We start from the raw sequence: 27,297 nt of genomic DNA on the forward strand, positions 1-27,297 counted from the left end.
GTCACCTTATTTTGGCCCAATGGGCCGTGTATCAAGTTGGGTCCATTAGGGACATGTCCTAGGGTTGGAGCACGACCCCAACACCCTCCTGGTCATCCTCCTAGACATTAATAAGGATTAGAGCCACCACAAAGAGATTGGGTTTTGTTTAGATCAAGTTTAGCTCTCGCTACTTGCTTGTAAGCGCGCGTGCTGGATTAGCCGCCCGTCTTCCTGTCTTCGGAACCCCACCTTATTGAGATTGAGTTGGAAACATTCATCTTCATCTAGTAAATTCAGTACTTGTTATACTTGTTCTTGCTAGTTCTTCGATTGCTTGCAGGACGAGTGCCCTAGTGGCCGGGTGACGCGCTCCACAAGATTGCGGCAGCCATTGGAGGTGGTGTATCGGTTGCTAAGGCGCAGCTTGGAAGGCTATAGTCGGGCCGTGAACGTCATCTCCATCGACCAATCGAGTTATCCCATGCCTCTCATCAAAAGGTCGGGAATCAAACCTAGCGGGTTCATATCAGTTGGTAATCAGAACAAGGTTTATCGGTGAGAGACTTCTAGTTCTTTGCTGTTTTTAATTTCCTATAGTCCAGAAAAGGCCAAAAAAATTAGTAGCTTAGTTCTCCATAATGCCAAAAAACCCTTTGAGCCTTTTACTATTACTGCTTAGTTAGTGCTTATTGAATTAACGGTTGCATCGTCGTGTCAAATTCCTGGTCTTAGCGTCTAGTCGTTTAGAGTTTCGAGTTCTTGTCACGTTTGTGTCACTATCGCAGATTTGAGTTTATTTGTTTCTCTCCACAAATCAGATTGGATTTCCAAATTCCTTTGTTTTGTTTACCACTATTAACCAAACCACATCCTTGGAGGTTTCATCCACGTCCATACTTCCATCTCCAAAAAGGAAATCCCACAAGTTCAAAACAGAATTCGATTCGGAGTCCTGTTTTATCCTGAAAAGAAAAGCACCATATTTCCATTATTAGGAGTTCGAATAGGGAGTTTGAATACAATCTGGAAATCTGAACTTATCCTCTTTCAAACGGATCTGTCCTTTGTCCCAAATTCAGTCTGAGCGCTTCGCAATCACCCTTGAGATTTGCGCATCTGCTGGTTTTGCAAAACAACCACTTGTTTGACTTTGCTACTGAATCACCCTTCCCAAGGAAGCATTTAATTGCTGTAAGTAGCTTGTGATTTCTTGTTGCAAAATTTTAGTTTTGTGCTACTTGAAAAAAAAGAAAAGAAAAAGAAAAGAAAGACAGAAAGAAAGGAAGAAAGAAAAGAACGATAAAGAAGAAGAGAAGGGTTTTTCTTTTGTTGTTTCTCCTCTCCTTGTGATCCTTCCTTGCTGCAGCTTAGTGACTTCGTTTGTGTCCAGGCTCGCGTCTCTAGCACGTACTAGCCTAGGACCAGCACAATAACGTTGTTGAGCGTTTGTTCAATTTGCTTGCAACTAACGTGGTTCTAGTACTTCCTTGCTTCAGCCCACCTATAGCTCCATATATTTCGACTACAGCTTGATAGATCCTGTTGTTGCGGCACCGATACACTTCATTCCACGGTTGCAGATTTGTTGGTAGCCGTCCCCCCTGTTGAGTAAGGTAAGAATTGGTAAGAGCTTGTGTAACGGGTTGAGAGTGAGCGCATTGCAGTAGTTACATCCTAATAGCTGTAGGATTTTTATTTCTTCACCTGTTTTCTTGTTGCCTTTGTTTGTCTAACCATGATAGGATCAAAGGATAGTCAGAATATGCCACATTCTCCCCGCACCAAGGGCATCATACAACATTTTGAAAAGCTAGTGACGGGGCACGTTGAGGGGCTCGATGATGATTTGCAGGTGACGAATAAGAAGATTGGGTAGTTGGAGACCACGCAGCTTGCCACCAACACCAAGCTTACAGGGCTGGAGACGTCAATCGCTCATATTGACAAAAGCCTTGCTGCTATTTTGAGGCGCTTTGATGAGATGCACGCCAAAACCACTAATGGACATGATGGAGATAACAACAAGGATGAGCGTGTCGAGGACAATTGGGATGCTGATACTGAACAAGATGACCCAGATGCTCATGATCGCCGACGACTACGCAATAATCGCAAAGGTATGGGTGGTTACCAACGACGCGAGGTACATAATAATGATGATGCTTTCAGTAAGATAAAATTTAAGATACCTCCTTTTGATGGTAAATATGATCCTGATGCGTATATTACTTGGGAAATTCTTGTTGATCAAAAGTTTGCATGTCATGAGTTTCCTGAAAATACACGTGTTAGGGCTGCTACTAGTGAGTTCATTGATTTTGCTTCTATTTGGTGGATAGAACATGGCAAGAAAAATCCTAATAACATGCCACAAACATGGGATGCTTTGAAACGGGTCATGCGAGCTAGATTTGTTCCTTCTTACTATGCACGTGATCTTTTAAATAGGTTGCAACAATTGAGACAGGGTGCTAAAAGTGTAGAAGAATATTATCAGGAGTTACAAATGTGTATGCTGCGTTGTAACTTAGAGGAGGGTGAGTGTGGTGGATCCACGTCGGATTAGCTGGATTAAAGCACGGTTAAGTCGCCTAACACACGACACTCATGCCTTAGTCAAGTTAACACGAAGCGCCGTTGGATTTCATCCGATTTGACCACTTAACAGGACCGAGTTAGCAAACTCACACGAAGGTGAGTGGTTTTAGAGAATACAACAGGTCCATGTTGAATTAAACAAATTTGACCATTTAGTTCAACGTCAAAACGAAAATCAGAGTTTTACAAAGTTCAGAAGCAGCGGAAATGTAAAATAGCGGAAGCTACTCGTAGGGGTCGGACGTCCTCGATGAGGCCGATCAGGACATCAGTGATCCCCTTCCTCGCCGTTCGAGGAGGGATCCCACTCGACCGTCCAACCCGGAGGAAGCTGGGGCGGCCAAGTGCCAACAGGAACAAGCTCAGGAGCGGCGACTTCACCTGAAAAGAAAGCCACAAACAAGGCTGAGCTGCTAAGCTCAACAAGACTTAACCGACCAGTGGTAAACTACTCCACCACTTCTAGACATGCAAGGCTGTTTGGCTAAGGGCTTTGTTTGCCAAAAGCGACTACAGTGGGTCCTTGCTTTCAAGTTTTAGCTCAAGTTCTAAGTTCATTAACCAGTCTATGTTGGCAACTTACTCTAAACAACTATAGTTTTCCAACAACAAAGTATAGAACAAGCATCGGGTTCATAGTATCATCATGTTCCATCCTTTTACTCAGTGTAGCATAGTGATCAAGCAGTCTCAAACTGTGAGAGGGATACGAATCGATTCGAGTTTCTTAACCATGCATGGCGAATCTAATCTCATGACATCCACGCACCACAAAGGTCGCTTCCTGTGTCAGCCGTCCCCATCAATTCCCAAGCACGTGTCAGGTCCAAACTTCCCTTGGCATGTAATGCTCCACAGTCGCGGTCTCTACCGTACTGTGACCGCACTTGCACACACATGATGCACCATGGGAACCTCATTCCAGGGACAGCAGGGGTATAAGCCACGCCCTAGTTCAATCAGGTACTAGGCTTCCCCATCCCATACTAGGTATGAGATTAGTACTTTCAAACACTTGATCACGAATACCAACACTTTCCAACCTTAGCAACTTCATATAGACAGACAGGGCAATCCACCGACCACCAAAAGAGTTCACCAGGCCCTGCCCCGTCCATCGTCCTTATAGTTGTAACCAGAAGGAGAACAACAAACTCCAATGACTCGTGAGTGACAGGAAATCACTCGACTTTTACCGAGTTCTATTAAGCAATGCAACTACTCGGACTCCTCGGGCTAGTGTTCAGATCAAGGGAACTTAGTCATGCATCTGTGGTTTCAAACAACTCCTGTACTTTAATGCACATACAAGCAAGCTCTAGCACAGCGCGGAGGAGCAAGTGGCTGGGTAGATTGGGAAAGGCGGGTGTTGAGCGGAGAGGAGAGTTCCTCAGGAACTTAGGTGGCAGCGCTCGAGCACAAAACAGAGGAACAAGGTGGTAAGGCAGCGATGGCGAAGGGAACTCCGGTAGGACTCGGGCATTCGCTTTTATAGCTGCGCGGGAAGAGAGAGAGAGCTGGAGCAGCACGAAGACCGAGAAGGAAACGAATGGAGTGCGCTGCCATGGCGGCGATTGAGCAACGATGGGCGGTGGAACAGGACTTCGGAGATGATGCCTTCGGCCATTGGGCACTGGAGACAGGGTAGCGCAGGCGTGGTTTTGCCGGTGGTTGTGGTTTGGCGGAGGCGAGCGTCGTCGTGCGGCGGATCTGATGGGTGTGACAGGGGGAACGACGCTACAAGCGAAGTTGCAACCGGTGAAAAGACAGGCGGGCTGTGGTTGCGCGGGCGAGCGTGAAACGGCGGTCTGCCGGGCACAGCTCTGACAAGGCAGAAAAGGAGCGGTCGCGGCCGGGGTCGGGATTGGCGATGGAGGAATCGTCGCGTAGCACAGTCCGGGGCAGCGCGACTGTGGAGAGGCGGCGGAAAAACTGGAAGGCATCGGGCCTTGCAGTCGGGGGTCCGGCGCGGTGATGATGGGCGCGAGCCGCGAGGTGGTCTGATGCAGCAGGCGGCAAGTTCTGCCACAGCAGCAACGGAGCACCAAGGCACGGCCGGCGAGGGCGCGAGCGAGATGGGGCGCTGCAGAAAGGTTGCAGAGGGGCTTTCGTTGCGATTGGGGAGGAAGGCGCAGGAATCCATCTGGTCGCGGCCGGCGACTGGGCGGAGTGGCGGGGGTCGGAGGAGTTGAGCCACGCGGCGGGGGAGCTCTGAAGCGGTGTAGGCCGCTCGAGTGCGTCCGCCTCGGGAGATCTGGGGGAAAGATTTGCGGGTCTACCGGTCAGACTCGGTTTATTCTCTACTCCGGATTGAAAGGAGACACTGTGGGTGCGACTTTGAAGGATCCGGCGAGGTGGGTTGGGGGGTCTTCAGGGGTCGGAGCTAGGAACCGGCGGAGAGGGGTCGGGTTCTCATGGGTCGTGATCGGAACTGGAGGTTGAGCACTTAGGCTCAGGGGGATCTGAGATAGGGGAATCAGGGACTCGGATTAAGATTATCTCGAAAGATTTGGGGTCGGTCGTCACAGCCTACCCCCCTTAAAAAGAATCTCGTCCCGAGATTCGGGTGCAAGAGTAACCAGTGGGAGTGTGCAGTCCTTACCTCCTTGGCTGGAAAGAAAACCTTGGAAATGCTTGTTCAGATACTCTTCTGTTTCCCAGGTTGTTTCTTCTTCTGTGTGGTTGTTCCATAGTATCTTGTACATTTTTACCACTTGTCGTCAGGTATGCCTCTCCTTGCAGTCAAGGACTTTGGCCGGGTACTCAGCGTAGTCAGGTCGGGCTCGATTTGAATTTGATCCTTTCCCAAGATCTCAGTTGGGACTTGGACACATTTCTTCAGCTGGGAGACATGGAAAACATCATGTATGGCCGAAAGCTGTTCAGGAAGTTGGATCCGGTAAGCAACGGGTCCACAAATTTCCACAATCTCATAAGGGCCAATGTAACGGGGAGCCAGTTTTCCTTTTACTCCAAACCGTTGCACTCCTTTGGTCGGGGAGACTCGAAGATACACATGATCACCAATATCAAACTGCAGGGGTCTTCTTCTCCGGTCGGAGTAACTCTTCTGTCGAGATTGGGCGGCCTTGAGATTTGCTTGAATTATCTTCACTTGTTCTTCTGCTTCTACTACTAAGTTAGGGCCATAGGTCTATCTTTCGCCAATTTGTGACCAATTCAGCGGCGTCCGACATTTCCAACCATATAGGGCTTTAAATGGGGCCATCTTCAAGCTAGTCTGGTAGCTATTATTATAGGAGAACTCTGCCAATGGTAAGCACTTATCCCAATTCTTGTCATAGTGGATGACACAAGCTCGCAACATGTCTTCGAGGATTTGATTTACCCTTTTGGTCTGACCATCGGTTTGGGGATGATAGGTCGAGCTATGAATGAGCTTGGTGCCAAGTGATGCTTGTAGCTGTTCCCAAAAACGTGCTACAAACTGAACTCCTCGATCAGAGATGATCGTCCTAGGCACACCGTGCAGGGAAACAATGCGGTCAAGGTACAACTCCGCATACTTCTTGGCCGTATAGGTGGTGTGGACAGGTTAGAAGTGGGCAGTCTTGGTAAGACGATCCACAGTTACCCAAATGGAATCATGTCGCTGCGATGTAAGGGGCAGTCCAACAATGAAATCCATGCTGATGTCTTCCCATTTCCAGGAGGGAATAGGTAGGGGCTGCAGGGTACCTGCTACCTTTAAATGGCTGGCTTTGACACGTTGACAGGTGTCACATTCTGAAACATACCGTGCAATCTCTGGCTTCATTCCACTCCACCAGAAGATTTGACGGAGATCATGATACATCTTGATAGAGTCGGAGTGCCCGATCTTTCGGTGAGTGGAGATAAATTCGACTTGGTGGAAGTAGACCCTCACGATCCGACTACGACGAGCGAACCCGAAGCGCCAATGCAATCGCTGAACCAACTCCCGATGGTTACCAACCTCGCCGGTGCGAGATCAGCCTGATCACGAAGATCGATTCCTGTCCGCAATCGAAGAACGAACAAGAAAAAGAGGCGAGCAATCTAAATATCACTCGAAGGTGGAGTTCTGAATCAACAAGGACAGCGCGTATTTGCGCGTGTTCAAGAGTAGCTAAAGCTAGATGTAAAACAAAACTCGAGTCGTAAACAAAAAGGACTCGGACTAAATAAAGGGGGCGCAGCCCCTGGAGTCCGAAGGGGTCACGCGCGCCCAACCCTAGGCGCCCCACCTGGGCTGCCCTGTTGGGCCATCTTCTTATTCCGATGGGCCTTCGTTCCTTAACACCATGATGAAGTTTAATTCTCTCGCACGGGCCCGAGTGATTGGCCCAACTGGATGATCAACTGTAGGCGCCTGAGGTGGAGGAGCAAGTGGAGGCGCCTGAGGTGCTGCTGGTGTAGATGTACTCGTGGTGTCCTCATCATCCTCCCCTTCTTGAACTGAAGTCGTCCTCGACGGTAACTCCTCATCTTCGCCCACATACGGTTTCAAATCTGCAACATTAAAACTCGTGGAAACACCAAACTCCGCAGGCAGGTCAAGGATATAAGCATTATCATTAATCTTGGTTAGCACTTTAAAAGGACCAGCAGCACGTGGCATCAATTTAGAACGACGTAAAGTAGGAAAACGATCCTTTCTCAAATGCAACCAAACTAGATCACCCGGTGCAAAAGTAACATGTTTTCTCCCTTTACTACCCGCAACCTGATATTTAGCATTAGCAGCAGCAATGTTTTGTTGAGTTTGCTCATGCAAGCTAATCATTTGATCAACATGTGCAGCGGCATCTATGTGTGGGGCGTCCTCGGCATCAAGTGCAAATAAATCAATAGGCGCCCGAGGAATATAACCATAAACAACTTGAAAAGGACACATCTTTGTAGAAGAATGCGTTGCATGATTATAAGCAAACTCAACATGAGGCAAGCAATCTTCCCAACGTTTCAAATGTGTATCTAAAACAGCCCTAAGCATAGTGGACAAGGTTCGATTGACCACCTCAGTTTGTCCATCAGTTTGAGGGTGACAAGTGGTGCTAAACAACAATTTAGTTCCCATTTTATTCCACAGTGATCTCCAAAAATGACTGAGAAACTTAGCATCACGATCAGAGACTATTGTATTTGGAATACCATGCAAACGAATAATCTCGCGAAAGAACAATTCAGCAACATTGCTAGCATCATCAGTCTTATGACAAGGTATAAAATGAGCCATTTTGGAGAAACGATCAACAACCACAAAAATACTGTCCCTCCCCTTCTTAGTTCTAGGCAATCCCAAAACAAAGTCCATAGAAATATCAAGCCAAGGAGAAGTAGGAACAGGCAAAGGCATATACAAACCATGGTTGTTCAATCGTGACTTAGCTTTCTGGCAAGTAGTGCAGCGTGCAACAAGACGCTCAACATCAGCACGCATCCGGGGCCAAAAGAAGTGGGCAGCCAGCACTTCATGCGTCTTGTAGACGCCAAAGTGCCCCATGAGACCGCCTCCATGCGCTTCCTGTAACAACAAACGACGAACCGAGCTAGCTGGAACACACAACTTGTTAGCGCGAAACAGGAACCCGTCCTGTATGTGAAATTTGCCCCATGGTTTGCCATGAATACAATGGGCAAAAGCATCTTTAAAATCAGTATCGTCCACATATTGATCATTCATAGTTTGCAAGCCAAAGATTTTAAAATCTAACTGTGACAGCATGGTATAGCGACGAGACAAAGCATCAGCAATGACATTTTCCTTCCCGCTCTTGTGTTTAATAATGTAAGGGAAAGACTCAATGAATTCTACCCATTTAGCATGACGACGGTTCAGGTTTGTTTGGGTACGAATATGTTTTAAAGCCTCATGATCAGAATGAATTATAAACTCGCGATGCCAAAGGTAGTGCTGCCAAGTATGCAAAGTGCGCACTAAAGCATAAAGCTCCTTATCATAAGTAGAATAATTCAAGCTAGCACCACTTAATTTCTCGCTAAAGTAAGCAACCGGTTTTCCTTCTTGTAACAAAACAGCACCTAGCCCAATACCGCTAGCATCGCATTCAAGCTCAAACACTTTAGTAAAATCAGGCAACTGCAAGAGAGGAGCATTGGTTAACTTATCTTTCAAGGTGCTGAACGCAACCTCTTGCGAATCACTCCAAGCAAAGGGAACATCCTTCTTTGTAAGCTCATGTAGAGGCGCTGCAATGGAGCTAAAATCACGAACAAACCGGCGGTAGAAACCTGCAAGGCCAAGAAAGCTTCGAATTTGTGTGACCGTCGTCGGTGTAGGCCACTCCCGAATGGCATCAATCTTGCTGCTATCCACCTCAATGCCCTGTGGAGTAACAACATAGCCAAGAAACGAGACACGTTGTGTGCAAAACATGCATTTTTCGAGGTTAGCAAATAAATGGGCCGTACGCAACGCATCAAAAACAGCACGCAAATGTTCTAAATGCTCTTCCATAGACTTGCTGTAAATGAGGATATCATCAAAATAGACAACTACAAACAATCCTATGAAGGGCCTCAGAACTTCATTCATCAAACGCATAAATGTGCTGGGAGCATTTGTCAAACCAAACGGCATAACCAACCATTCATATAACCCAAATTTCGTTTTAAAAGCCGTTTTCCATTCATCACCTAATTTCATGCGAATCTGATGGTAGCCACTACGCAAATCAATCTTAGTGAAAATAATGGCACCACTAAGCTCATCGAGCATATCATCAAGGCGTGGTATAGGGTATCGGTAGCGAATGGTAATGTTATTAATAGCACGACAGTCTACACACATACGCCATGAGCCATCTTTCTTTGGAACAAGTAACACGGGAACGGAGCAAGGGCTAAGAGACTCACGAATATAACCCTTGTCAAGCAACGCCTGTACCTGGCGCTGGATTTCCTTCGTCTCATCCGGATTTGTACGGTACGGTGCGCGGTTCGGAAGCTGTGCGCCGGGAATGAGGTCGATCTGGTGCTCAATGCCACGAAGTGGTGGGAGTCCTGGTGGCAAATCTTTTGGAAAGACATCAGCGTACTCCTGCAAAATGTTAGCAACCGCAGGGGGAATATCCAAAGATTGTGCATCATCAAGTGAAACGAGCACACTAGAGCATATAAGGGCATAGCATGGCAAAGGAGCATCGCGTAACTCATCAAAATCAGCACGTGTGGCAAGCAAAACAGGAGCATTCAACTTGATTTCAGAATTAATAGATGTCGATGGTTCAAATTGTTTAGCAGTTTTAGCAGCTCTAGCAAGATCATCTTTAAGAATTTGTTCAGGTGTCATTGGATGTATAATTATTTTCTGACCCTTAAACATGAAAGAATAGTGATTTGAACGACCATGATGCACGCTATCAGTATCATATTGCCAAGGTCGCCCAAGTAACAGAGAGCATGCTTCCATGGGAATAACATCACAATCGACAAAATCAGAATTAGCACCCATGGAGAAAGGAACACGGACTGATCGAGTAATTCTAATTTTCCCACCATCATTAAGCCATTGAATGTGATATGGATGTGGATGCTTACGAGTGGGTAAAGACAACTTTTCAACCAGTGTGGTACTCGCCAAATTGTTGCAGTTGCCGCTGTCGATGATGATGCGAATCGACCGCTCCTGCACAACGCCCTTGGTATGGAAAAGAGTGTGTCGCTGATTCTTCTCGGACGGGGTGACCTGTGTACTAAGAACACGCTGCACAACAAGACTTTCATACCTATCGGCGTCGCCCGGGTTGACATGTACCTCCATAGCTGCATGGTCAGTGGCAAGCATCGCATGTCGAGTATCTTCAGAATCACTAGCGGAAGAGTACTCACCATCGTCACGAAGAAGCAAAGTGCGCTTGTTCGGACAGTCCCGAATCACGTGGCCAAAACCTTTGCAACGATGACACTGAATATCCCGTGTACGGCCTGTGGGAGGGGCAGCGCCTGTGGAAGGGGCAACGCTTGCAGGTTTGGCCGTTCGCTCACGCGGTGTAGGGGTGGGCGTGGGTGGCGCAGGGAGAGCGGGTGTGGAGTTGGATGTCGAGCTTCTTCCTGCAAAAGAGTTAGAATATGTCTTCGAGCGGCGTCCCTGCACTTCACGTTCAGCTTTGCAAGCATATTCAAATAATGTAGTCATATCTGTGTAGTCCTTATAATCAAGTATATCCTGAATTTCGCGGTTCAAACCACCACGAAAACGTGCCATAGCAGCATCATTTTCCTCCAATAACCCACAACGAATCATGCCTATTTGTAATTCCTGGAAATATTCCTCAACAGATTTGGAACCTTGCTGAAAACGTTGCATTTTATTAAGCAAATCGCGGGCATAATAAGAAGGCACAAATCTGTGGCGCATAGCAGTTTTTAATTGCTCCCAAGTGGTTGGAATGGTATTGGGATGTTTGTGTTTATATTCACGCCACCAAATTAAAGCAAAATCAGTAAATTCACTAATAGCAGCTTTAACTTGAGAATTAGCAAGAATATCATGGCATGAAAATTTCTGTTCAACTTCTAATTCCCAATCAAGGTATGCAGCAGGATCATATTTGCCATTAAAAGGTGGAATCTTAAATTTAATCTTGGAAAAGGAATCATTACCACCGGGACGGCGTGGCACGCGGCGGGCACGGCCTCGGCGGTCGCCATCGTCCTGGTCCGAGTCACCACCATAACCCTGCTGTAACTCTAAGACTGTGGTGTGCAGTGCATCGAGTCTTGCCACAACTGAGTCGAGTGTGGCCTTAGCGGCCGTCTGTGCAAGGTCGAGCTGATCACACCGCTCGGTCGTCGAGGAGATCATCGAGTCCAGCCGTTCATGAATCGTCTGAATGTCGGTGACAAGCCCTTCAACTTGCGCCCGTATGCCCTGCAACTGGTTAGCCCCCGCTTCGACATCATCTGCCATGGTTAGCGCAAATACAAGAACAAAGGCGACAACAAAACAGGGGTGTAACGGCTCACAAGGCGCTCACACTAGTGCTGTTATCAAATTCTTATCCGTTCTTACCACGCACACAGGGGCGAACTGCAACCAACTGGTGGAACCTGTGAAAGATTGGAGGAGCGATTGCCTGGAGAAACAAAAGCTGCTCGTCGTAGAACTATGTGGATTTTTGGGAAGGCTGCACTCAAATGAAGGATTAGCACAATCAAACAATAATGCAAAGTTGAATTATAGTGCCAAACACGTAACAAGAGTTGCTGGAACAAGGGAAATCGAAAGAACAGAGGCAAAGGTGGAGAGGGCGCACCTCTTTTTTTTTTATTTCTGTTTTTTTTTTCAGAGGGTGCCCCAAAACTGATAATATGAACACAGAGGATCTCAAATATCAAATTGCGGCACACACTTTTTCCGAAAGTACAGGGGTATTCCAGTAAAAAAAAGATGTACCAAGAAAGAGGGATATGGATATGAAAAGTTGGCACGGGATGCGTGGGGAAGGGCGGGGTATGCGTGGGGGGGGGGTTACGGAGTTGCCCCGGAGGGTCGTGACCTAGGGGGGTTCACGGCGCGCGCAAGGAGTTTCCACCGAAACAAAACCGGATCACCTTCCTTCTCCCTGTTGGACTCTTTTTTTTCTTTTTTTTTGCTTCTTTCCTCTTTTTTTTTTGCACTCTCCTTTTTTTTTCTGATTGCTTTCTATCTTTCTTTTTTTTTGGATAGGGGAGGGGGCGATCGGAGGGGTGGGATGGCGCGGCGCGGTTGTCGCGAAGGGGGGCGGTGGGCGTGGCGTGGTAGGGTTGGCGAGCAGCGGAACGGTGGCGGCGGCGAAAACTAGGGTTAGAGGAAAAACCAGCAACAATTGAACGAGTAGGCACACAAATTCAACAAAGACACTTATTGAAAGAATGTGCGAGGCTAAACGGTTGCTGGGACAAGGATCTAACCTGAAAAAATTTCTTTTGGTTTTTGTGGACTGTAGGAAGGGAAAAACACTCGGTAAAACTCACCGATCAACCTGGAAAGCTGATACCACTTGATAGAGTCGGAGTGCCCGATCTTTCGGTGAGTGGAGATAAATTCAACTTGGTGGAAGTAGACCCTCACGATCCGACTACGACGAGCGAACCCGAAGCGCCAATGCAATCGCTGAACCAACTCCCGATGGTTACCAACCTCGCCGGTGCGAGATCAGCCTGATCACGAAGATCGATTCCTGTCCGCAATCGAAGAACGAACAAGAAAAAGAGGCGAGCAATCTAAATATCACTCGAAGGTGGAGTTCTGAATCAACAAGGACAGCGCGTATTTGCGCGTGTTCAAGAGTAGCTAAAGCTAGATGTAAAACAAAACTCGAGTCGTAAACAAAAAGGACTCGGACTAAATAAAGGGGGCGCAGCCCCTGGAGTCCGAAGGGGTCACGCGCGCCCAACCCTAGGCGCCCCACCTGGGCTGCCCTGTTGGGCCATCTTCTTATTCCGATGGGCCTTCGTTCCTTAACACCATGATGAAGTTTAATTCTCTCGCACGGGCCCGAGTGATTGGCCCAACTGGATGATCAACTGTAGGCGCCTGAGGTGGAGGAGCAAGTGGAGGCGCCTGAGGTGCTGCTGGTGTAGATGTACTCGTGGTGTCCTCATCACATCTTATTGCTACCAGGATGGATTGAGAACTTGGAAAGATGAGCTTCATCTAGGAGTTGCTTTCTCAGATTGGGGTTGGATGGTACAAGAAGTCGGTTCTCATAGTACACTCTCCCATTCTCATCCTGTCAGAATTGCTTACACCCTTCATCCTTCCATGAAATCTTCCTTTTGATTCGCCTTACTTCCTTATCCTCTAATTGTGCTGACCCAATTCGGTCCTCCAAAGCAGACTCAAGGGAGATGTGACCGAGGGTTCCATGGGAAACAATTTCCAACTTAAGTTTTCCCATCTCATGACACAGAGTCTCGGCGAAGTTGGTTGCCGACAGGCAATTGCAAAGGGTCTTGCGGCTAAGAGCATCTGCCACTACGTTGGCCTTGTCGGGGTGATAGTGTACTTCCAAGTCATAATCCTTTATGAACTCCAACCATCTCCTTTGGCGCATGTTGAGGTCATCTTGAGTGAAGATATACTTGAGGCTCTTGTGATTAGTGTAGATGTTGCAGTGGGTTCCCATTAGATAGTGCCTCTATATCTTTAAGGCATGAATCACTGCTGCCAACTCAAGATCATGGGTCGGGTAGTTCAGCTCGTGAGGTCGTAACGCTCGTGAGGCATAGGCAATGACTCGGTGGTCTTGCATAAGAACACACCCAAGTCCAGTGCCAAAGGCGTCACAGTACATGTCAAACGGCCTAGAAGGGTCGGGTTGAGCCAAAACTGGGGCTGAGGTCAGCAAGTGCTTCAGGGTCTTGAAGGCTTCTTCATACTTGTCATTCCACACAAATTTGACCTCTTTCTTCAGCAGCTCAGTCATCGGCTTAGCTATCTTGGAGAAATCTGGTATGAAGCGTCGATAGTAGCCTGCCAATCCAAGAAAACTTCAGATCTGATGAACTGAAGTGGGAGGCTTCCAGTCCATGACTTCCTATACCTTGCTGGGGTCAACTGCTATGCCATCTTGAGAGATAGTGTGTCCCAAGAACTTGACACTATCTAACCAAAATTCACACTTGGAGAACTTGGCATAAAGCTGATGATCTCTCAACCGTTGAAGAACCACATGAAGATGATCGGCATGTTCTTCTTCGTTCTTCGAGTACACTAGGATATCATCAATGAACACCACTACAAACTTGTCCAACTCGGGCATGAAAATCGAATTCATGAGATACATGAAATAGGCGGGTGCATTGGTGAGTCCAAAAGACATAGCCAGGTACTCGTAGAGTCCATATCTGGTGGAGAAGGGAGTCTTGGGAATGTCATAGGGTCGGATCTTGATTTGGTGATAACCGGAACGAAGATCGATCTTGGAGAATACTCTTGCTCCAGATAACTGATCAAATAGATCATCAATGCGGGGAAGAGGATACTTGTTCTTGACAGTCACCGCATTGAGGGGTCGGTAGTCCACACACATGCGTAGACTCTCATCCTTCTTCTTCACAAACAGGGCTGGGCAACCCCAACGTGAAGTGCTGGGTCGGATAAAGCCTTTTTCCAACAGATCCTCCAACTGGGTTTTTAACTCGGTCAGCTCAGCGGGCGGCATTCGGTAAGGTCTTTTAGAGATAGGGGCGGTGCCAGGGATCAATTCTATGGAAAACTCCACATCTCTATCGGGCGGCATACCCAGCAAGTCATCGGGAAACACGTCGGGGTACTCACAGACTACAGGGATGTCCTTCGGTTGGGTCTCAATTGCGGGATACGCACAAGAATTCACATCTTCTTGGTGAGGCAATTGGATAACAGAGGGGCCTTGGTGGGGTGAGTTGACATGGATAGCTCGGACTGGAACATCTAGCACAACCTGGTGTCTGGTCATCCAATCCGTCCCTAGAATGACATCAATCCCCACTAGATCAAGGATAACAACATTCTCCTTAAAAAGGTTTTGGCCTAGCTGGATAGGCACATTGACACTCATCCTATCATACGTGATTATTCCACCCGGGGTGGATATCCTAAAAGACCCACTTGTTTGGCATTCCTGTAACTCACACTTGTCACGGGTCTTTCTTCCGATAAAACTACGTGAGGCTCCTGAGTCAAACAAAACCAAAGCTGAAAAACTGTGAATCAGAAAGGGACCCATCATTATCGGCGCACCTTCAGGAAGCTCTGCTGCGTTGGTGAAGTTCAGCCGACCTTGGCGAACTTGCATCTTGGGCCTCTTCCCTTTGTTGAGAATCGCATTGCTCTGCCCTGGGCGCTGATTCTGATTTCTGGGGCAGTCCTTGGCGAAATGTCCCATATTGCCGCAGGTGAAGCAGCGGTTACCATTTGCGGGGCGCGGTGGCGGCGGTAGGGTCGGCCGCGGAGCCTGAGGTTGAAATCCCGGATAACGAAGTGCTGCTGCTGGTGGGGGTCGGGCAACCCATCTTCCCGACTGCTGGGGTCGGCTGGGCGCCTGGGGTGGAACCATTTTGAATCGCTGTGCAGGTGGGCTGGGCGTTGGCAGTGGAGCCTTCCTCTTCCTCTCGGCTGCCAGAGCCTTCATGCAGTCCTCTTGCGAGATGGCCAAGTTGACCAACTCGTTGTACGTATCCACCCTTATCAGGTTTAACCTTTCTCTGAGCTCCAAGCTTAGCCCTCTGCGGAACCTGTCCTGCTTCTTCTCATCTGTGTCCACATGGTACCCAGCGTACCAGCACAGATCATTGAAAGCCTGCGCCTAGTGCAAGACATCTCGATTTCCCTGGGTAAGGGCCAGGAACTTGTTGAGCTTACGCTCTAGGAGACCTTATGGAATGTGATGCCCTCTGAACGCGGTCTTGAACTCGTTCCAGCTGACAACATGGTCGGCCGACAACATAGCATGGTAGTGATCCCACCAAAGCCGGGCGGAACCACGCAGCTGTTGAGCCGCAAACCGGGCTTTGTTATGGTCGGGGCACGGGGCGGTGAGGAGCTCGAACTTGGATTCGATCATACGAACCCAGGCGTCGGCGTCGAGCGGGTCTTGTGTCTTCTTGAACAAAGGAGGCTGCGTGCTCAGGAAGTCCTCATAACGAGCAACTTGGGGTTGTTGATGGGTCCTCCCTCCATGGGGCTGCTGTTGCTGCCCCTGTACGATATGCCTCAACAGCTCGGTTTGAGCCGCTAAAATTGCCTCCAGCGGAGATGGGGGCGGGGGCGGGGGAAGATCCTGCCTCTGCTCGCTGTTGCTGGGCACAGAGCCAGATCTGGTGCAATGCGCCATCTGCAAGAGTCAACATCCCATTAATTCCATAACCTCAGAAGTATTCCAATTATGTGGGAACGCATATGTTAAATCCGCAAATGCGACTCTTTGCCGATAAGATGACACAACCACAACTCTTATTAAGGATATACACACTTCCTCTTGCCATCTTAGTTAGCAACTATCTTAGTTCTGCACACAACTTCGGGCGAACCATAACCATATCCCAGGAGTTCCACTATGTCTGACCTTAGGCCAAGGGGTCGGGCTAAGCGAAATAGCACAGGAAGGGGTCGGGCGGGGCGGAGAACTGCCTCGAGGGGTCGGCTAAACGAAACAGCACAAGAAGGGGTTGGGCGCGTCCGACCTCATGACCCGGGGTCGGCCAAACTCTGGACAGATCCCCAAAAAATGGGTGGGGGGGTCACAGCACAAACTCACACAACCTGGCATCCCAAGCGTGTCGCAAAAGAGTCAAAGGTCAAGCTAAGCTCTGACTTCACTGAGGTCATTACATTGCTGGTCTTAAAACACAGGAGGAATACTCAACTCAAGGCTAACCTATTACATCACTATCCAAAACTTAGGTTGCCGAGGAGTACAACAAAAGATGAGATTCCTACAGCTCCCGACCTACGAGGGAACACTGTGAGTTGGAGAAGGGGCGTCGCCATCCTCAATATCCATGCTGGACGCTCCCATGACCTCCTCAGGGTCTTCTTGCTCGTCCAATTGCATCTGAAGGGCATGCATGGCGTCGAGCTCGGCGTGGTGCTCGTCCAGATGAGCATTAGCAACTGCTAGCTCCATCTCGACCTCCATCTTTTCTTCGGACAGCTCGATCATGCCATCCACCAGATCTGTCACTTCTCCCTCCAGTTCGGAGAATCGGTCTTGCATGTCGTGGATCTGTATGCCTCGCTGGATGAGTTGATATGTTTGTCCCACCAAGTCTCTCTTGGCGGCGTTGAAGTGCCCCTGGGTGTCTATGGCTATCCGAGCCAAGACAGCCATGGCTCGGCCTTGAAGCTCGATCAGCCAATATAAGGCCGACATATATCTGGTGGTGGTGGAGATGGTGACCAGCGAGTGGGATGTGGCCAACACCTCAATGTTGTTGATGCGATCAAGCCAAGCCGGGTCCATCTGGTCCCTGGCAGGAAACAAACCGATTGGGTCCAAGGTGACCTCAAGCGGATGCAGTTGACAGAACTGGGTCAGGATCTGCAAAGCAGCTGATTCCCACGTATCTTCTAGAGTGTGTCTGTAAGTCGAGACTCCGAGCTGGGGCCACTCAGGCCGCACAGGGGGTGGAGGTACCACTGCCTGCACGTTGCACCTCTGTACTCCGTGCTCCAGGTACATCCGTCCCACGTACAAAGGTGGGGATTGATACCCGAACCACCTTAAGGTGTCCCACGGAATAGCAGGAAAACCTTCAAAGTGTAAGCACGTCGAGTGGGAGAAGCCATCGGTGCCGTACAACACATGTCCGGGGGCGGCCATCTGGAACCAAGAACCAAAACATCATGAGATAGAAACTCTAAGAAGAAAGGGTCGGACAAAAAGGTACTCGGAGTTGACCGAGCACAAGCTGGAAGGAAGCTAGAAATCCTTAAAACCGAAGAAGAGCTTTTCCAAGGCAAGGTTGCTTTAGGGAGGGTTTCTTAGATTTTAGCTTATGTCGCATGCACGGCCTACTTCGTCCTCTCAACCAAAACAACTGCCAAAACTTGGTCTTACGCAGTCAGTGCCGGTGGCGAAGCAACCAATACGTCTCTCCCTATAATAGCTAGTCGGGTTCTAGTAGTGTTTCCTAAGCGAGCGCGGTTAGAGTACCTGCAGAAAACACAACCACATGAACCTTTCGTGCCAGCACCCACGAAAGTGTCCCCAAGCATTACCGTTCACTATAGGAACGGCACCCATGCGTTCAAGGCTGCATAGACAGCACCACAACCGTGGAAATAGGTCCCCTTTGAATGGAACCGTATAACCCTTCGCATACTCGTGATGCGGAATCAGTGCACGTATAATAGACGTGGGCGAACAACCGTGATGATAGGCTCGTTGGAATCGAACCATACCACCCTTCGTATGAATCAACACACGGAACCTGCGCACGTATAATAGACGTGAGCGAAACAACCGCGATGATAGGGTCCTTTGAATAAAACTCCCTATCAACCCTCGCATACTCGTGATGCGGAACTCGGCACACGTATGATACACGTGGCGAAGTGCTGGAGGTTAGCAAGATAACCAATAAGTAGTAGTCACCTGAAAATAACCCCAAAATCCCCTAGGGCCTCTCGTGCTAAAGTCATCCTTAACGACCGTACGAGATTTTCAACAATTTTCTTTGCAACTTTTATTTAAAAGAAGTGTTTAGGGCCTATTGTGTTCTCTATCTTGCTAAACCAGCTCTGATACCAGCTGTGGCGGATCCACCTCGGATTAGCTGGATTAAAGCACGGTTAAGTCGCCTAACACGCGACACTCATGCCTTAGTCAAGTTAACACGAAGCGCCGTCGGATTTCATCTGATTTGACCACTTAATAGGACCGAGTTAGCAAACTCACACGAAGGTGAGCGGTTTCAGAGAATACAACAGGTCCACTGAATTAAACAAATTTGACCATTTAGTTCAACGTCAAAATGAAAATTAGAGTTTTACAAAGTTCAAAAGCAGCGGAAAGGTAAAACAGCGGAAGCTACTCGTAGGGGTCGGACGTCCTCGATGAGGCCGATCAGGACATCAGTGATCCCCTTCCTCACCGTCCGAGGAGGGATCCCACTCGACCGTCCAACCCGGAGGGAGCTGGGGTGGCCAAGTGCCAACAGGAACAAGCTCAGGAGCGGCGACTTCACCTGAAAAGAAAGCCACAAACAAGGCTGAGCTGCTAAGCTCAACAAGACTTAACCGACCGGTGGTAAACTACTCCACCACTTCTAGACATGCAAGGCTCTTTGGCTGAGGGGCTTTGTTTGCCAAAAGCGACTACAGTGGGTCCTTGCTTTCAAGTTTTAGCTCAAGTTCTAAGTTCATTAACCAGTCTATGTTGGCAACTTACTCTAAACAACCATAGTTTTCCAACAAAAAGGTATAGAACAAGCATCGGGTTCATAGTATCAACATGTTTCATCCTTTTACTCAGTGTAGCATAGCGATCAAGCAGTCTCAAACTGTGAGAGGCAGATGAATCGATTCGAGTTTCTTAACCATGCATGGCGAACCTAATCTCACGACATCCGCGCACCACAAAGGTCGCTTCGTGTGTTGGCCGTCTCCATCAATTCCCAGGCACGTGTCAGGTCCAAACTTCCCTTGGCGTGCAATGCTCCACAGTCCCAGTCTCTACCGTACTGTGACCGCACTTGCACCCACATGATGCACCATGGGAACCTTGTTCCAGGGACAGCAGGGGTATAAGCCACGCCCTAGTTCAATCATGTACTAGGCTTCCCCATCCCATACTAGGTATGAGATTAGTACTTTCAAACACTTCATCACGAATACCAACACTTTCCGACCTTAGCAACTTCATATAGACAGACAGGGCAATCCACCGACCACCAAAAGAGTTCACCAGGACCTGCACCGTCCATCGTCCTTATAGTTGTAACCAGAAGGAGAACAACAAACTCCTATGACTCGCGAGTGACAGGAAATCACTCGACTTTTACCGAGTCCTATTAAGCAATGCAACTACTAGGACTCCTCGGGCTAGTGTTCAGATCAAGGGAACTGAGTCATGCATCTGTGGTTTCAAACAACTCCTGTACTTTAATGCACATACAAACAAGGAAGGCATGTGTAAGTTTAGAAAGTTGGGCTCATGCTCCGGGGCTTGCCTTCAAGCGGATGGGAGGGAAACTAGTCCTCAGAGGGCTCTGCTACAGCTCCTACGGTCGGCGGCTCAGCTACTGCTCCGTCTTCTAGCACCGAGTGCAGTTCATAGACGCCGTCGGCGAGATTCAACTCTACACGAATGCAAATGTAGGAGTTAGCACTTAGACGGTTATTTCAACAGCAGTACTTGCAAGTTTTAGCCCAGAAACTTGTAGCAAAGCTACGGAAAAAGTGGGGAAGTTCACTTGAGTTGGTGGAGAGCAAGGTAAAAGGGTCGGATGGGAAGAAACTTATGATCTGACCCTTAGACTAAAGGAATAGCTGTGATGGGGGTCCTCAGACTTAACGCAGAGAAGTCCCCGATTTTTACACATATACCCTCGGGTCAAGGAAAAAGATACAGCCGAGTCCTCGGGCGACGCGGAAAAGGGTCGGCGAAATAGAGCGGGCCGGGCGAGACGGAAAAGGGGTCGGACAAACAGAGAGGGTCGGGCAAGATGGAAAAAGGGGTCGGACGAACAGAGAGGGCCGGGCGAGACGGAAAAGGGGTCGGACAAACAGAGAGGGTCGGGCGAGATAGAAAAGGGGTCAGATGAACAGAGAGGGTCGGGAGAGATGGAAAAAGGGGGTCAGACGAACAGAGAGGGTCGGGCGAGATGGAAAAGGGGTCGAACGAACAGAGAGGGTCGGGTGAGATGGAAACGGGGTCGGACGAACAGAGAGGGTCGGGCGAGACGGAAAAGGGGTCGGATGAACAGAGAGGGTCGGGCAAGACGGAAAAAGGGGGTCGGACGAACAGAGAGGGTCGGACGAACAGAGAGGGTCGGATGAACAGAGAGGGTCGGGCAAGACGGAAAAGGGGTCGGCAGCTTACCTTAAGTTTACAGGTGAAGCTTTGGGATCGGGAAGGCGCGGACTTGGGCAACGGCGATGTCCGGCGGTACTCCGGCGGCGGCGGTGCTTCTTGTGGACAACAAGCAAGCTCTAGCACAGCGCGGAGGAGCAAGCGGCTGGGTGGATTGGGAAAGGCGGGTGTTGAGCGGAGAGGAGAGTTCCTCAGGAACTTAGGTGGCAGCGCTCGAGCACGAAATAGAGGAACAAGGCGGTAAGGCAGCGATGGCGAAGGGAACTCCGGTAGGACTCGAGCGTTCGCTTTTATAGCTGCGCGGGAAGAGGGAGAGAGCTGGAGCAGCACGAAGATCGGGAAGGAAACAAATGGAGTGCGCTGCCATGGCAGCGATTGAGCAACGATGGGCGGTGGAACAGGACTTCGGAGATGATGCCTTCGGCCATTGGGCACTGGAGACAGGGCGGCGCAGGCGCGGTTTTGCCGGTGGTTGCGGTTTGGCGGAGGCGGGCGTCGTCGTGCGGCGGATCTGATGGGTGTGACAGGGGGAACGGCGCTACAAGCGAGGTTGCAACCGGTGAAAAGACAGGCGAGCTGTGGCTGCGCGGGCGAGCGCGAAACGGCGGTCTGCCGGGCACAGCTCTGACAAGGCAGAAAAGGAGCGGTCGCGGCCGGGGTCGGGATTGGTGACGGAGGAATCGTCGCGTAGCACAATCTGGGGCGGCACGACTGTGGAGATGCGGCGGAAAAACTGGAAGGCATCGGGCCTTGCAGCCGGGGGTCCGGCGCGGTGATGATGGGCGCGAGCCGCGAGGTGGTCTGATGCAGCAGGTGGCAAGTTCTGCCACAGCGGCGACGGAGCACTAAGGCGCGGTCGGCGAGGGCGCGAGCGAGACGGGGCGCTGCAGAAAGGTTGCAAAGGGGCTTCCGCTGCGATTGGGGAGGAAGGCGCGGGAATCCATCTGGTCGCGGCCCGCGACTGGACGGAGCAGCGGGGTCGGAGGAGTTGAGCCACGTGGTGAGGGAGCTCTAAAGCAGTGCAGGCCGCTCGAGTGCGTCTGCCTCGGGAGATCCGGGGGAAAGATTTGCGGGTCCACCGATCAGACTCGGTTTATCCTCTGCTCTGGATTGAAAGGAGACACTGTGGGTGTGACTTTGAAGGATCTGGCGGGGTGGGTTGGGGGGTCTTCAGGGGTTGGAGCTGGGAACCGGCAGAGAGGGGTCGGGTTCTTAGGGGTCGAGACCGGAACTGGAGGTTGAGCACTTAGGCTCAGGGGGAGCTGAGATAGGGGAATCAGGGACTCGGATTAAGATTATCTCGAAAGATTTGGGGTCGGTCATCACAGTGAGGAACCTGCTATGGCTAGATTTTTGGGTGGTTTAAACCGTGAAATTCAGGACATCCTTGCTTATAAAGATTATAGTAACGTAACCTGTTTGTTTCATCTTACTTGTAAAGCTGAAAGGGAAGTGCAGGGGCGATGTGCTAGCACCAAGACTAATATTTCTGCAGGAAAATCTACATCATGGCAGCCACGCACGACTACCTCTTTGACCGGACGTGCACCTCCACCCGCTCACTCTCCGAGTCGGCCGGCACCACCATCTCTATCCAGCGACAAGCAACGTGCTCCTCCCACAAATTCAGCAGCCAAGACTGCCCAGAAACCAGCCACTAGTACCACTTCGGTTGCATCCACGGGTAGAACAAGAGATGTTCAGTGCCATCGATGCAAGGGCTTTGGACACGTGCAGCGTGACTGTCCTAGCAAGCGTGTTTAGGTGGTCAAAGAAGATGGTGGGTATTCCTCTGCTAGTGATTTTGATGAAGATACACTTGGTTTGCTTGCTGCTGACCATGCAGGTAGTGAGGAACAACCAAAAGAAGAGATTGGTGCAGAGGATGCAGATCATTATGAGAGCATCATTGTGCAGCGTGTGCTTAGCGCACAAATGGAGAAGGCGGAGCAAAATCAGCAGCATACACTGTTCCAAATAAAGTGTGTCATTAAAGAGCGTTCGTGCCATTTGATAATTGATGGAGGTAGCTGCAACAACTTGGCTAGTAGCGATATGGTGGAGAAGCTTGCACTTACAACCAAACTGCACCCACATCCATATCATATTCGATGGCTCAACAATAGCGGTAAGGTTAAGGTAACGAGACTGGTGCGAATTAATTTTGCTATTGGATCATATCATGACGTTGTTGAATGTGATGTTGTGCCTATGGAAGCTTGTCATATTCTGCTAGGTAGACCATGGCAATTTGATACAGATTGTATGCATCATGGTAGATCAAATCAGTATTCTCTCATACACCATGATAAGAAAACTGTTTTGCTTCCTATGTCTCCTGAAGCTATTGTGTGTGATGATGTTGCTAAAGCTAAGAAAACTAAAATCGAGAGCGAAAAAATGTCAAATCTGTTAGTAGTAAGAAAGATGAGATAAGATTGAAAGGACATTGCTTGCTTGCTACTAAATCTGATATTAATGAATTAGTTGCTTCCATTTCTATAGCCTATGCTTTGGTATGCAAGGATGCTTTGATTTCGGTTCACGACATGCAGCATTCTTTGCCTCCTGTTGTTGCTAACATTTTGCAGGAGTATGCTGATGTGTTTCCAAGTGAGATCCCAGCGGGGCTGCCACCGATACGAGGGATTGAGCACCAAATTGATCTTATTCCTAGTGTATCTTTGCCAAACCGTGCGTCATACAGGACAAATCCGGAAGAAACGAAAGAAATTCAGCGACAAGTGCACGAACTACTCGACAAAGGTTATGTGCGTGAGTCTCTTAGTCCTTGTGCTGTTCTGGTTGTTTTAGTACCTAAGAAAGATGGAACATGGCGTATGTGTGTTGACTGTAGAGCTATCAATAATATCGCCATTCGATATCGACACCCTATTCCACGATTGGATGACATGCTTGATGAACTTAGTGGTGCTGCTGTGTTTTCCAAAGTTGATTTGCGTAGTGGGTACCACCAGATTCGTATGAAATTAGGAGATGAATGGAAAACTGCTTTTAAAACTAAATTTGGTTTATATGAGTGGTTAGTCATGCCTTTTGGGTTAACTAATGCACCTAGTACTTTCATGAGATTAATGAGCGAGGTTCTTCATACTTTTATTGGAAAACTGGTTGTGGCCTATTTTGATGATATATTGATTTATAGCAAATCTATGGATGACCACCTTGATCATTACGTGTTGTTTTTAATGCTTTACGAGATGCGCATTTATTTGGTAACCTTGAGAAGTGCACCTTTTGCACCGATCGAGTGTCTTTTCTTGGTTATGTTGTGACTCCACAGGGAATTGAGGTTGATCAAGCTAAGGTGGAAGCTATACAGGGATGGCCTGTACCAAAGACTATCACACAAGTGCGGAGTTTCCTAGGACTTGCTGGTTTCTATCGCCGTTTTGTGAAGGACTTCAGCACCATTGCTGCACCATTGAATGAGCTTACGAAGAAGGGAGTGCCTTTTAGTTGGGGCAAAGTACAAGAAAACTCCTTCAACATGCTGAAAGATAAGTTGACACATGCACCCCTCCTCCAACTCCCTGATTTTAATAAGACTTTTGAGCTTGAATGTGATGCTAGTGGAATTGTTCGTTTGCATGGTGTGCCCAACACAATTGTTTCTATGGTGATGCTAAATTTCGTAGTCATTTTTGGAAGACTTTATGGGGAAAACTAGGAACTAAGCTTTTATTTTCTACTACATGTCATCCCCAAACTGATGGTCAAACTGAAGTTGTCAATAGAACTTTGTCTACTATGTTACGGCCTCTTTTAAAGAAGAACATTAAGATGTGGGAAGATTGTTTGCCTCATATTGAATTTGCTTACAATCGTTCGTTGCATTCTACTACAAAGATGTGCCCATTTCAGATTGTATATGGTTTCTTGCCTCGTGCTCCTATTGATTTGATGCCTTTGCCATCTTCTGAAAAATTAAATTTTGATGCTACTAAGCGTGCTGAATTGATGTTAAAACTGCATGAAACAACTAAAGAAAACATAGAGCGTATGAATGCTAAATATAAGTTTGCCGGTGATAAAGGTAGAAAGGAACTAATATTTGAACCTGGTGACTTAGTTTGGTTGCACTTGAGAAAGGATAGGTTTCCTGAATTGCGAAAGTCTAAATTGATGCCTCGAGCTGATGGACCCTTTAAAGTGTTGGAGAAAGTTAATGATAATGCATATAAGCTCGATCTGCCTGCCAATTTTGGGGTTAGTCCCACATTTAACATTGCGGATTTGAAGCCATATTTGGGAGAAGAAGAAGAGCTTGAGTCGAGGACGACTCAAATGCAAAAAAGGGAGGATGATGAGGACATCAACACCAACGATACATCCACACCTACACAAGTACCAGTTTCTGGTCCTATAACTCACGCCCGTGCTCGTCAACTTAATCATCAAGTAAGTTCACTCTTTAGACCATGGAGATGCATGCACTCTTGTTTTAGTTAGGAACCATGGAGAAGACCGAAAGGGAAACGGACTCGCGCAGGCTGGATTCGGACTACAGGACAATACCAACTTGTGATGGTCACCACGGTTGCATACGGACACGGATTGGGGCGTTCAAGTACTTCACGAATTTGTTATGAAGTCTATTTTCATATGGATCTAGACTCAAGTCTATATCTAGTCTAAGGCGGTCGCAATGACCAATTTACTACCGATAAGTTTTCTGGTGCTGCGTCACCTTATTTTGGCCCAATGGGCCTTGTATCAAGTTGGGTCCATTAGGGATATGTCCTAGGGTTGGAGCACGACCCCAACACCCCCTCCTGGTTGTCCTCCTAGGCATTAATAAGGATTAGAGCCGCCACAAATAGATTGGGTTTTGTTTAGATCAAGTTTAGCTCTCGCTACTTGCTTGTAAGCGCGCGTGCTGGATCAGCCGCCCATCTTCCTGTCTTCGGAACCCCACCTTATTGAGATTGATTTGGAAACCTTCATCTTCATCTAGTAAATTCAGCACTTGTTATACTTGTTCTTGCTAGTTCTTCGATTGCTTGCAGGACGAGTGCCCTAGTGGCCGGGTGACGCGCTCCACAAGATTGCGGCAGCCATTGGAGGTGGTGTATCGGTTGCTGAGGCGCAGCTTGGAAGGCTGTAGTCGGGCCGTGAATGTCGTCTCCATCGACCAATCGAGTTATCCCACACCTCTCATCGAAAGATTGGGAATCAACCCTAGTGGGTTCATATCATGCTGCAGAAGTATTGGGTATGAAGGAGTCGAAGAAGAATAAATTTAGTATTGTTTTCTAGTTTCTTTTTTATTTTAAGCTTTTGTAATTTAAATTCCCAATCTATGTATCAAAAATGTTAAGCGAAGCCGTACTCTTTTCCTCACGGGGAGAGTCTTCATTGGGATGCAATGTCTCAGCGAAGATGTGAGGTTTTTAACAAGGCGAACTTGTGTAATATCTCCTTGTGAATATAAACAAGGGCTTCCTAGAAAAAAAACAAAAGAGCAAAAATACAACACAAAATACCAAAGTGACAAACCTCTACAATTCAAAGATGACTCACTTTTGGCAAACCAGAGTCAAAGACTCATAGTAAGTGAATCAGTGAACAGCGAGGTAGATAACCTCGAAGTCCAAGAAATTCACTTAAGTGCACATAAAGGTGACGCTAATTTTGCTAGAAACAACAAAGTAAAAAGTTTGTCGTGGAAATGTGATGGCCCCTCATGAAACATGAAGGGAAACAAAGAGTCAACTCGTGAAATGTGAAGTTGCACACAAAAATCAAAGTCAGGATGACGAGCCACTTCGTGTATTCTCACCAAGGTATAGCATGACTTAGAAATCTTCTGTTGAGAAGTCAAATAGAGAATCGGGGGGAGGCGCTTCGCGAAGAACAACGAAGTCAATAGGTTTGGGTTTTGGATTGAGCAGATTGAATCATCCAATGAAGGGAAGCTTGAGACTAATGCCATCAAGATGGCGAAGTTCTCTTTCAACATATCGGTGGTGAAGAATATAGTCATGCTCATGTTGATTGCGAGTGAATTCTTGGAAAAATGACTTTGCGGATGCATTTCATTCATCATATTTTCGGAAGACCAAAATTCATCAAAATAAGCAGTGGGAAACTTAGTGTGGAATTTATGCCATAATGAACCAGACATGAAGCAGTCATCACGATTCATAGTCACAAACAACACACCTTCGGTAACCTACGCAGGGAC

General features: G+C 48.2%; 1 pseudogene; it reads left to right on the forward strand.

Moving 5' to 3' along the window:
* Positions 1 to 474: 474 nt before the first annotated feature.
* On the forward strand, positions 475 to 27,133 carry LOC140221853 (uncharacterized; annotated as a pseudogene).
* Positions 27,134 to 27,297: the final 164 nt, after the last annotated feature.

Source organism: Setaria viridis, chromosome 2 (genome assembly GCF_005286985.2).
Source record: "Setaria viridis chromosome 2, Setaria_viridis_v4.0, whole genome shotgun sequence".
NCBI classification, from domain to species: Eukaryota; Viridiplantae; Streptophyta; class Magnoliopsida; order Poales; family Poaceae; genus Setaria; species Setaria viridis.